Source organism: Gouania willdenowi, chromosome 3, assembly GCF_900634775.1.
Source record: "Gouania willdenowi chromosome 3, fGouWil2.1, whole genome shotgun sequence".
Classification (NCBI taxonomy): Eukaryota; Metazoa; Chordata; class Actinopteri; order Blenniiformes; family Gobiesocidae; genus Gouania; species Gouania willdenowi.
In genome coordinates this window covers 8,180,333-8,193,372 of record NC_041046.1, presented here as the reverse complement: position 1 = coordinate 8,193,372, position 13,040 = coordinate 8,180,333, and the positions used below count along the sequence as shown (strand labels likewise).

The 13,040-nt window shown below is 38.4% G+C and overlaps 1 protein-coding gene across 3 annotated transcripts in view; it reads left to right on the top strand.

Moving 5' to 3' along the window:
* Window positions 1–13,040, top strand: part of LOC114458385 (synaptosomal-associated protein 25-A-like) — a 160,665-nt gene that overhangs the window by 128,387 nt on the left and 19,238 nt on the right. The window lies entirely within an intron of this gene.

Below are 13,040 nucleotides of genomic sequence, written 5' to 3'. Positions count from 1 at the left end.
ATTAAATATTGTAAATAATTTTATTATTTATTCAATTGTTAATTTTTTTCTGTCATTCTACTTTCTCACGTGGGACAAATTTGTCCCAGGGCTTTGAGTTTAACGTGTGATCTAAAAGGTTTTGGATGCATCCCTTCCTCTTTGTAATGCAATTGTCATTAATGAATGTTAGTTTACATCTTGTGGCACTTTAAATATGTTTTTGATAGATTCATAAGCAAATCAATTTCATTTTAGTAGTTAAAGTTTTGTCTCATCTTTTCCAAGAATAAAAGTATCATAATAGCTAACCTTATCTCATAAGGCTTATGATTATAAAAGCAAGAGATTTAGATAAAATCTGCAGCTGAATTAAAGCAGATCTGCAGGTCACAAAAATGTTCTCCATGTGCATTTGTGTTTTAAATTTAACTTTTAGATTTTTAGCTTTGCTATGTGCTGGGAACTGTAGACACGTGCTGGTTGGCTACTCCATGAACTTTGCTCTCAGACAAATTAAAGTGAAGATTAAGCTAATTGAATAAGTTGGACTGTAGTCAGAGCAATAAGATAACGCTCGTCTGGTCTGGGGTTTTTTTTCCTCATCTGCTGTGCTTTAATTCTACAAAGACAAATGACTAACCGTCCCTCAAAATTTTAATCTTAAAGTTTGATATTGAAAATGCTTTACACTTGATGAGTTTACAAGAAACAAGGAAGTTCATGTGTGGAATAAGAAACCTGGTCAGATTAAAGAGACCATGTTTTTTAGCTGTCGAAAAACGCAAAGGATTATAGGATGTTTACTGTTCTGTTCTGAAAGTAAGCCTGTTTTGAATTTTAATTGCAATCTTTATTAAAGGTTCGTATATAGCTCCAGTGACGTGCAGTCAGGGTAGGCAAGGTAGGCAGTGCCTACCCATGGGTGAATTGATATTTTGATTATATGTTTTAACTATAATATAATTAGAAATTATTTATTTTTCAATTTCTGATAGCCTACAGTAGCTTTAAGTTTGAAAGTGTCAGCATTTTGTGCTTTTCATAGCCCATGACTAAACATCACTATTTCCTGGTACGGCAGAGACGCCTCTGGCCCCATAGCGTGTTTATATGTGTTTGCACATGCTCAGACAGTTCCCCAATATGAAAACAATTTACGTAAAAAGGCAGCTCTCTACGCTACAACTACAGGCAGGATGACAGCGCTAGAGATGATAAAGAAACTTTCTTTTGAGGAAAAACGACAGCTTTTAAAAGACGGGAGACCAACACCTGAGCTACCAGACCTTCAGCAAAGGAAAAGTCAGAACATTGTTTGTACTTTCCACAGTGAATGGTAGGATTGGCTTTGTGGATGCTCCTCGCTGAAGCTGTTCCGAGTTGTCGTTGCTGTCGTTTTCTCCGTGTTTCTGTGTTTCCAACACAAACAACGGATGCGCTGCCGTGTTATGAGATATATCTTTTCGGGAGAGTATGAAGGCTATATTAAATAATTGTTATTTTTTTAATGGTGTTTTACAATGTTGATTTTGTTAGATTAACACTTGCCAGCCGAAACATATGAAATTGTCATTGGTGTCAACATTGATGGTCTCGATTTGCAACGCCCTGCCTACCCAACCCTAGTGTTCACGGCACATCACTGTATAGCACTCAAAGTTGAGTCAGATAGCGTTTTCTAAAGTCCTTGTAAAGTAGCCAGTTCAGTCAGGATCACTTTAGTCATTAAACATGCATTTTAGATTTGGTGGTAAGGCTCTGTTCTGGGACCTCTTCATTCTTCCACTCAGCTGCGTGGAAAGCCCGAAGCAAAGGGAACTCCCCCTCACTCTTCCATTAGCTACATGGAAAAGCATATGCAGAGAGAGCGGTCAGCAGGAACCTTGGAACAGAAGCACAGACATTAGATGCCAACAGGAGACACTGTTTAATTAGCCAGAAGAGGAGACACTGGTGTGAGGGTGAGTTGTGAGGCGTTTGCAGATGAAGCGTGTGAAAGTAGGCGTGTTGCAGTGGTTTAGATACAGCACCGTGACTAACTCTAACCAGTAGGAAGTATGGAACATGATCAACTGGATGATTAACTGAATTAGGGGATGGCTACTAACAGCTGATGGGGCTGGCTAGCTTGACTTCCATGCCTGCCTGAACTAACACGATGCTCAATTAGTAGAAAAAACACTGGTTTCCGTGGAGGAACGGTCATCTCTATCTTACAGTCTTTACGTGACACAACTGCTTGGATTGAATATGATGCACGTCTTCCTCCTCTGAATCACTAAACATCCTCTCATTTTCCTCTGTTGCAATGTGTGGTCTTTCTCCCGCTCACTCCTGTACTAATGTGAGCTATCTGCTGCATGTCCCATGTGTAAACAGTGCAGCTGGCGACAGGCTGTGGTTGCCTCAAAACACATTATAGTGTTGTCTGAAGTAAAAATAGCAAGAAAAAAGCAAATGTGGAGGAAAGCACTACAAAAACCTAAATAAAGACACAAATCAAAAAAAGAGGGTGGAAGCTAATAAAAAACTCTGGACCAGTATGAACTGTATGACATCACATCTGCTCGAAAATAGGCTGCTTCCCATCAGTTGTATTTTAAGGAATAACATCGTTTAGAAAAGTTGTTTTTGTGTTGTTTATTGTAAATAAATATAATATGGTTGATGTTGATAGTATGACGACAGCAGGCATCCTTAAAGCTGCAGTATGTACGTTTTAGGTTTTTTGCTTAATTTGGTCAAAAATCCATTATCACCTTTGAGCATATTGTAATTCAAAGTGTTCTAATAGGAAATAGAACCTCTGCTCATTCTCTTGGTTCTATATAACAGTTTTGGAAATCCAGGGACGTGATGCGACTTTTTAGCCAAGTATGTACAAGTATTGTACAAGTCTCAAGATTATACATACTGCAGCTTTAAATGAAAGATTACTGCTGCCATGCTTTTTCTTAACTTTTTACTGTTTAGATATCACAGTCATCAGCCATGTTGTTTCCTCCCTACATTAATACAGAAAAGTTAAAGAGCCTTGAATTCTTGGACACAGATAAGTTATAACCCTGTAAATACAATACCTCATCTCTCTGAAATAGAGGTTGAAGTATAATTTTTTATCATGCATTTTCCCATTCTCGACTGCTTTCTTGCAAGCAATCTGTCACTCCTAAATAAACAAACACTTCAATATTGCTGTTAGAGTAAGGACTCATTTATTCTCCATTTAGTTATGAAAATGACTTAGTTTGTTTTTAATTTTTAAACTAACTTTACATAACTGGATATGTGCTTGCTAAATGAAATACATACATGACACCACTACACATAGACTGTAATCAGGTAATCATTATTATACCTAATGAGAGAAAAACCATGTGTATAGATGGTTGGAAATGGTCAGGAGCAGACAGATACTGTCTTCGTGATGTCCACCAGACCAGATTGGAATCATGATAACAGGACTTCTGCTGATTGGAACTGGTATTTTCCTGATTTATCACAAATTTGGATTACGTTGGCAGCAATATTGGAAGCCGCTAGTCATTGATGGAGGGGACCAAACTCTCAGAACTCTCAGATGGAAGGAGGTGTGGAGAGATTGGGTCAAGGAAAATGGCCACATTATTGGATTATTGAATGACAAGGGACGATAGAGCTAGTTGTCAAATGTTGTGACTAGCCCATCTGCAAACAACTATCTCCTCATCATCAGCCCCCCTGAGAACAGCCTGCTCAAGGTTGTCTCAATCTCAACCATGGATGTATGCAGATCTGATGCTCCGCCCCCACTCCTCTCCCCCTCCCTCATCACCACCTGGACTTTCTGTCTTCTGACTCTGACCTTCCAAGGTCATCATACCACCTGACTGTCAGAGGGAAAGCACCTCCTGCCCCCCCTTCCATCCGAGCCAAAGGAAGGTGTCCGTGGTGCACCCAGAGGCTGCATGCCAGCTCCACCCTGCCCCCGCCCCCCAACACCCCACCCCCAGGCCCAAAACCAGCCTTTTTCCCCTCACCTATCCATCTGTTATCCCTTTTTTCATCTAAATATGGGGCGTCGCTCTTGTGGCGCCCCACAGTTCATCCGCTCCTGTCTCCCCACGTTATAAGTGTTATATACTGTATGTGATTGTCTTTTCATGTTTTTCTTGGACAGGATGAAACTGAAATGAAATTTTGTTGCTCTGTAACTTGTGCAATGACAAATAAAGCTACTCATCATCATTAATCATGAAGCTCGGCCATAATGTGAACGTGTGTCACGATGAATCAGATTCAGATATGCCTCTGTTACTGGTGGTGCTGCTCTGTTTGTATGTGTAGAAATACTGAATCTAGAATAAAAAGCATCAACAGAAGGCTTCGTTTGTGCCCAGATTTAATGTGGGGCATCATTTGTTTTTTATTACTTGGACCTCAAGTCCTACGACACACAAACACTAATACTTACTTTACAGAACCTAAATAAATGGGTTCAATCACTCCAGGATAAAAGGATTTAATATAGTGTAAATCTGTTTTTGAATATCTTATGCTTATCTTAGACAAGCTTCAGTACCGAATGCTTTAGTGTATGATTTTTATCTTGTTGATTGTCAGAGATTATTGTGACTAGTTTAATCTAATACCTTAATATGATTGTAAACAACAACAAAAAAACACTGGTAAATGTCATAAACAGGCACCTCAACAGAACACTAAATTAGATGATTTTTTAATATGCTTTCATGTATTCATCTAGGACTCTATTCTCCAATGTGTGTAAGCCCATGGCCCAAATTTCAGGGCCGCTCCACCCAGAGCGTAACTGGGTGGAGCCGACGCAATGATGACAGAATTTTCAGTTTGGACCGCGGAGCGGAAGAGAGATAGGAACTAATCACCGGTAAAAACAGTCACCAGGAATAAATAGTTGCTCCCTGTTAAAAATAGTAGCTTTAACAGCCTGTGAATGCAGTACGGGGATGCATTTACTCCACCTCTGGGTCCTAGTGCCAGCCGTTTGGTGAAGCCTGTTCCATTTACCGTGTTTACCGAGGTCCTTGTGTGTTTAATAAGTCCGTGTGTCCGTGTGAAAGTCTGCATGTTTACGCCTTCGTCCATCCACTCTTTTCATTATATCCATGTCTTTTAAGGCTCTTATTAAATAGTCTAGGCCGCTGCCATCTTGGATTATGTCGTCACCGCGCAAGTGCAAATCGATTCAAATTAACTTAAAGCGGAATTAGACAAGTTAAGTGTTAACAAGAAAGAGGAATTATCTAATTCAGAAGAAAAAACGGAATAAACCAGCCACCTAATTCAGAATTCACTTTAATTCGGAATGAAATTAGCATTAGGAATTATGTGTTCACAAGGTCAGATTAAAGAGGTTTTCACTTTTATTCCACTTTAAAGAGGAATTAAAGCTCCCATGTAAATGTGGCCAATAATCCTGGTAACTGCCAATATCTGCCATAGAGGATATTATGTGGAGGTTTGTGTTTCTGAGTGCTAGGTTTCTTATTAAAAATGTTTATCTGACCAAATATACCCAGATATGAATGCTTCTATATTATGTTTACCCAAGGCCCACACAGAGTTCAATAACAAAGCCCCCTTGGCTCAGAATGATAAGCAGAGAAGAGTGGGGGACAAAACCTCTGAAACAGCCAGACAAAGACAGTAGGAGAGATGAGATTGTCTGTGTGGGTTTGATGAACACAGACAGTCAGGAATCAGTTAAGAACATCAAGCTCATGTACGTCTGAATGGAGCCCAGTGTCCGTTAAAGAGATCTGGTTTGATAATCAACGTCATACTGGAAGTTGGATACATGAATGTGACATGACGCCTAGTAAGACTGCTCTATGACAAGAAACAAACACATACACAATAGCAAGTACCGTATTTTAGCTCTTATCAGTCTGACATGCTTTATAGATTAAACAGAAAGGCCCTGTACTACGAAGCTGGACAAGTATATCAGGGATATCTTTCCGTTAGCTTCACTTAACCAAATGTTCTCCGTTAGGGTTTTCCAACCTGGATCAGTGCACACTCACATAATATGGGTGGAGATTGCAGCGTCAGACCAATCACAAACACGGAGAGACCGTGCAGAGCAACTTACGTCACAATTGAGGAATAATTCTTTAAAAATATAAAGATTTAAAATCTATAATTCAGACCAAAAACAACAGTGTTACTACTTACTGCAGCAGAAGCAGAAAGAAAAGAATGTATACAGGAAGTTAATGCATAAAAGTGTGAGGTTATACAATATTAATCTGATGATAAATTAACAGCCAGTTTCACTTTATTACAGCACAGACGTGTTTCTATTAACGTAGTCCTCCACAATTTCTCACACAATGGGACAAGATTGCATTGTTTCTCTTTGATGACTCAGTGAACCGTTTGAAGGGGACATACAACATTCAGTATATATCGTTAGTCAGCCTATATCATTAGGTGTAAGAAAACTTTATAATATGGTTTTACGTGCTTTTTGAAAGCATCCACTGAGTCCAGAGAGCGCAGGTCTAAAGGATGTTCGATCTAAAGGTGCAGGGGCTTTGAACGATTGATCTCCCCGAGTTTTAAAAGAAGTTTGTGGAACCAGTACAATCACCAGATGACCCGAGGCTTTGAGCTGAGCTTTAGGGCTTGATTAGATCAGCAATGTAGATAGGAGCCTTACCATGTAGGGCTTGAAAGGTCAGCACTGGACACGATACACAACAGGGAGCCAGTGAAGAGATTTTACAACAGGTGTAATGTGAGACCTCCTGTTGGTGCTTGTCAGTAGCCTTGTAGCTGAGTATTGGACGTACGAGAGGTGAGCCAACTGTTGTTGAGACAGGTGAACAGGCTGTTGCAGTAGTCTAACCACAACCACATAAATGCATGAATAACCATTTCCAGCTCATCTTTAGACACCATGGGCTTGAGCTTAGCATGCGCAGCTGAAATTTAGTTTTAGCCGAGAAGCTCAGATTAAGTGCTGCTTATAGTGGAATGGCACTATCCTGGCAATAAGCGTTTCAGTTTCTTTGAGTTCAGTTAAAGACTGTTGTCGCTTAACTGCTAAGCACTGGTTAAGCGACAGCAAAGGTGCACATTATTTGTATTTTATACAGACTATTTATTATTTCACAGGGCCCTCCACACTTTGTGACATCCATGGCCCATTTTGAGCTGATTTTTATTTACATGGAATAACATTGTATGAATTTATTCTTTTTAATGTTTTGTTTAATGTTTTTAAAATGCTCCCAAAGATGTATTTGTATTCCATCAGTGGCGGATGCTTTAAGACTACAAGGGAACCTCAGCTTCCCCTAAAATCAGTGGTCAAATATGTAGTGTTGTGTGTACATTTCATTGACTAAATATATGACAGAACACATGTATGTTTAGTTCAGAATCAGCTTCTTATAACAGGAAACTGACAGTGACAGCGTGACGTTCTTCATTCATTACCGCAGCGTCACAGTGTTAATAAACAGTGGTGAAGTTCAGCTTCAATTGACTTCAATGGGAGATGATTTAGGGGTTGATCCACTGCAGTCAAACTAGACGCTCATTGGATAAATGCTCGGTTATGACGCACTTAGTCCCGCCCATCGGACGCCGGGCTTCACAGGAGGTCTATGGAGCAGTGGGCTGGATCTGTCTGTTCCGGACGCTGGAATAATGGATGATGATTGGATGATCTCTCTCAGGCTAATTCAATTTTGATTGACAGCGAAATGAGCCAATCAGAGAGTATGACGTTGTAAGCACACAGGCGGGTTTTTCAAATATTTCAGTCCGTTGCTCTGTGTTGACACGGAGACTTTGCTGATCCTCTCATAGCGAATTAACTTCTGACAAACCTAGTGTCTGTTTTTGGTGTTTGTGGAGACTGTTACTGCTTGTGTTGTGAGACTTTTGACCAAACACTCACACTCCAGCGCGCAGCAGCTACGCGCGTGCATGCGTGTGCGCGCGCGTGCGTGTGTGATAATCTACAAATAGTTGTTGACAACAAAATGTGAATTCTACTAGAATTCACATTTAAATAAACAGATACATTTTCTGAAGTAGGCAGAAAATGAGCTTCCCCTGCATGAAAGACCAGCAGCCGCCACTGTTCCATAGTTCTTTTTTGACCCATAACTAGAAAAACGACTACCGTGTTTGTCTCACAGTAAGTTGTGTTTACAATGTTGATTTAAACAAACACGCACTATGCCCTCTAACTTTACCCACAATGCACTTGACCTGTAGGAAAACCAACATGATTGAAAAATAATCTCAATGTAGGAAAATTTTCTATATTTTTTTATTACTCATTTAATTTATTTTTTTGTTTTGTTTGAGCTTTTAAACAATGATTTTATTGGGAGGCATTTTTTATCTTTTATTTTTGTATTGTGTGTCTGAAAACCTCTTTCTGGTCAATTCTTGAGCAACGCGATGAGTAAATGAGTGAGTGCAATTAGTCTATTCATCGATAATAATCGATCATACGAAGACATGAGTGATTTGTTTAGTTTCTATTTCTTTATTTATCTATTTATTCAATGGTATACATTTCCATAATGAAGCATTTCAATTGACCAAAAAGGAGTAGAAGGAGAAAAAAAAATAAAGTCTTTGATGCACTTTTATGTTTGACTTAATATTAAAAAATAGGCTTATTTTGTCTGTCGGTGATGCAGTAGATATTGGTTGAGCTGATATACTATTGTCAGTACTAATCCTCTGCTGCTAGTCCTTAAATATCACATGTCTAATAGTGTCAGATACAGGTTTGATCAAAAACAACTGATGTGAGAAGTGATCCGTCATGGACTTTAATATCCGTCAGAGAAAACCTGAGGCACAGTATTGAGTTTATCCACAGCACTAATGCAGTGACTGTGTGCTCACTGAAGTGGAGCATCATGTGATGACAGTGATGATGATGATGCATTCACCAAAACAACAAGCACTGAGCCCACATGCACATTCAGGGCTTTATGTATTGGTGCTTGTGTCTTGATTTAATGCCGACTCTGTAATGTAATCTAAATGTTACATTACTGGACATCTGTCAGCAAATCTTTGGGAACATGACAAATACACGCAGATGCTGTGTGGCAGTGGGTTTATCCCAAGAACCTGTGCAGGATCAATCACAAGGATAGTCATACAGTTTTACAAGAGGCTCATGTATGACTGCTGATTGTAAGCCTGAATCGAAACACTGGAAATTAAGATCGCTGCAGTTTTAAAAAAAGAAAAAAGTTACTTATTAAAAGGTTTTATCAAAACATTTTACGATGCAGCATGTTCTGATAAAGCTTGTCTAATCGATCTGTGTTACATAAAAACTGATCATTTTATTTTTGAGCACTACAGTGATTTGTTAGATCAGTGGTTTTCTAAACTATTCACAGTCCCGTTCCCCTTCAGACATTTACCCTGAAGCCATGTACCCCCTATTCCTGCACACTTAAATACCATAATAATGTAATGTCATAAACAATGTATAGCCCTACAGTAAAATGTGTCCCTAAATGTTACCTATCCTGTTGAGGAATCATATATAATAAAAGAAGAAGTGTCAGTTAGACAAGAAAACATCTTATTCAGAATTATCACTGGATTTATTTAATGGCATTTTCAGTGAGAAACAATCTTTCTCTTTTTTTGGAAAATATAAATCAAAACAAACATTTGTTGATTGAACATATAACAGTAATACAACATATTAATTACTCTGAAAATGTGAAATTAGTGTTGTAGTAGTCGAGACCAGTCGTGGTCTCGAGACTGATCTCGAGACCAAATTTTAAAGGTCTTGGTCTCGTCTCGGACTCGGAAGCATTTTGACTCGGTCTTGTCTCGGACTCGGGATTTTCCCTCAAGACCGTTCGAGACCTGCACTAATTCGTGCTATTTTTAAACTTTCTTATAATCTGATAATATCAAGGAGAAGAATGGGATAAAACAATCCTTTATTAATTCTTTAATCCACCCCGTATAATGACGGCAACCTTCCTTAATGTGACTGAGTGACGTGTGTGTGTGTGTGTGTGTGTGTGTGTGTGTGTGTGTGTGTGTGTGTGTGTGTGTGTGTGGCTACGGTTTTAGTTTGGACCGCGGCGCGGAAGGGAGATGGAAACTAATCACCGGTAAAAATCCCAGTAAAACTCCGGAAAACAATCACCAGGAATAAATATTTGCTCCCTGGTAAAGACAGTAGCTCTAACAACTGGTAAAATGATAAACTGGTGATATTACAGCCTGTGAATGCACTACGGCACGGGTCTGCAACCTTTACTCTCAAAAGAGCCATTTTGCCTAATCTCGCCTGGATTAAAGTCCTCCTGGAGCCAAAAAAAAAAAAAAAAACATTCTCAATAAAGATAATTCAGTGTTATTATTCTATACAGTTAAATAATATCAAATACTTGTATGAGTTAATGAATTTGAAGGGCTACAAAAAAATAACTTGAATTTGATGACATGTGAGAGATCATGTCGGTCAACACATGCTAATAGCTAATTTCTTGCAACAAATCAAGCATGCATTATGCATATTAAGCCGACATGTTGGCAATTAAATAAATCTTTTCCCACACAATTAAAATCTCTATTTTCTTCCAAAATAGTGTTTTTGTTGGTTTAGTTATCTTACCAGGGATTTATAACTTAAGGTTAGCCACAGGTGCAGGAAAGTTGATGATCTGTAGATGTTGCAGGAGGTGAAGTAGGATGGTGGCAAAGTTATTGCACAATGTGATTCATTTTTAGGGTAACCAATTCTTTTATCATAATTTTATTTTAAGTTATTGTCATTAATCATCAATACCATATTTTTTTAAACGCTACAAGGAGCCATTGCAAAAGAGTGAAAGAGCCACATGTGGCTCCAGAGCCGCAGGTTGCAGACCCCTGCACTACGGGGACGCATTTACTCCGCCTCTGGGTCCTAGTGCCTGCCGTCCGGTGAAGCCTGTTTCGTTTACCGAGGTCCGTGTGTGTTTAATAAGTCCGTGTGAAAGTCTGCATGTTTATGCCTCTGTCCATCCACTCTTTTCATTATATCCATGTCTTTTAAGGCTTTTATTACATAGTGTCGGCTGTAGTCCGGGCCGCCGCCATCTTGGATTATGTCGTCACCAGCGCGTCATCGCCGCAAGTCGCGCAAGTGCAGAATGACTCAAATAACTGTAAAGAGGTCTTATATTAGTATATTTTCTTTTTAAAGTGGTGTTTTTTGTGGCTTTAGACTCCAATTACATATTTGTATATAATATGTTCCCTACAATATAAACAGGTTCACAATATAACTATTTTTTATAGTTTCTGTTTCCACTGTATCCAGAATAATAATAATAATCTTTCTCAACAAGATTGATTTGTCACATGACTGTTCCAGGGTTTGAGTTTGTTTTATTTAGTTTCACATCTACCTGGGCTGTAGCTTTTTGTTTTTTAGAATGCTGCCAACTTGTTTGTAGTTTTATTTCAGCAAGGTTCAGTTTTACAGTTACAGTTGGGGACCTTTGTAATTGAATATCCTGGTTACATTACAGCAACCAAATTAAACTATATCAACTAAGTGAATCAATAAAAAAAATACCTGTTTAAAGGCTTTTTCAAACAAATATTATCTTGAAATCTGTGACCTGTTGACCTGCACAACTCAAAGAATCGTAATCGAGAATCGTTTAGAACAGGAATCAAAATTGAGAATCGGAATAAGAATCGTTAAAATCCAAACGATGTCCAACCCTAGCAAAGAGGAAACACTCTGTGGTGTGTAGGTGACCAGCCATGTTATTTCTTGGCAGAAATGCTTTTAAACACTAGCTGTACATTCAGCTGACATAAAAATCTTGTTTTCAAATATGTAGAATAATTGTGAATTTATCAGTAGCAGTAGTAGTTTTAATATTTTAGTTAATTTTTTGCAGGCACCTTTTTACTCTGTCAAATGTATTTAAAGAAACTAAAATTAAAGAGAGAATGTTATTTAACTGTCGAACCTTGTCATAATTTTATTTATTTATATATTTTTTTAAATAAAAAAAAATGTTTATGGTCTTGGTCTATGTCTCCGTCTCGGCTCCTGGAAGTCTTGGTCTTGTCTTGGTCTCGGTGCATTCTGGTCTCGGGCAAGTTTTGGTCTCGGATAGTGTGGTCTTGAACACAACACTATCTGAAATACAACTATATTTTAATAAGAAGAGTGAGGTTTAGAGGATGCGCAGAACTCTGCAATATTTGGATGAATTTGAGAGTCTGAGTCTTTAATCGTTCTCCACGCTAAGTCTTTTTCTGTTTTTCTGTCTACTTTGGGGCCTACAAGGTGGTAAAGGGCATTAAGGTCATGACAGCATGTTTGGCTAGCGCAAAGCTATGTTGCTCTTGTCATATTTGCACTTTTTTGATCAAATTGTTTCACTATCAACACTAGAGGTTAGTCTTACAGAGGCCAATGTGTCATTTGTAGCAATGCATGGAGGCTCCTGACTGCTGTTCTATTTATATTATAGTTTCCAATGTTGTCACGCTGTCCTTAATTTGTATTCACTCTGTATAGATTAAACTAAATCAGTCAGCATCAATGTACAAAATGTGTAAAAGGAAAAATGTGTAACAAAAGCCGATGCTCAGCTGGAATAAATGTGATCCATGTTAATACCTTTACATTTTATTAGTAATCTTCTCAGGACGTTCAATATTAGCTTTTAAACCTATATTTAAAATGCCAATATTGTCCACACTAAACTTTTCAATTTCCAATATGTACCAATACTAATATCTACATAGACCTCCCTCCTCTGAACCTTATTTGTGCAAAAAGAATACTTGTTGATATTTAGTTATAGAAAAAAATTCATTCATTTATTTTTATTATGTAACATCACATATTGTCTGATCATATCGGTGGGCTGATAATGTCGCCCATCTATAGTTGGTTATTCATAACCAGGTGTTTGTATAGTATTGTCGCCTGTAATATCACAAAAAGGTGTTTTGGGGATAGAGTATACCAGAGTCTAAGGTGTTGACTTGATCTTCATGTTTTTGTC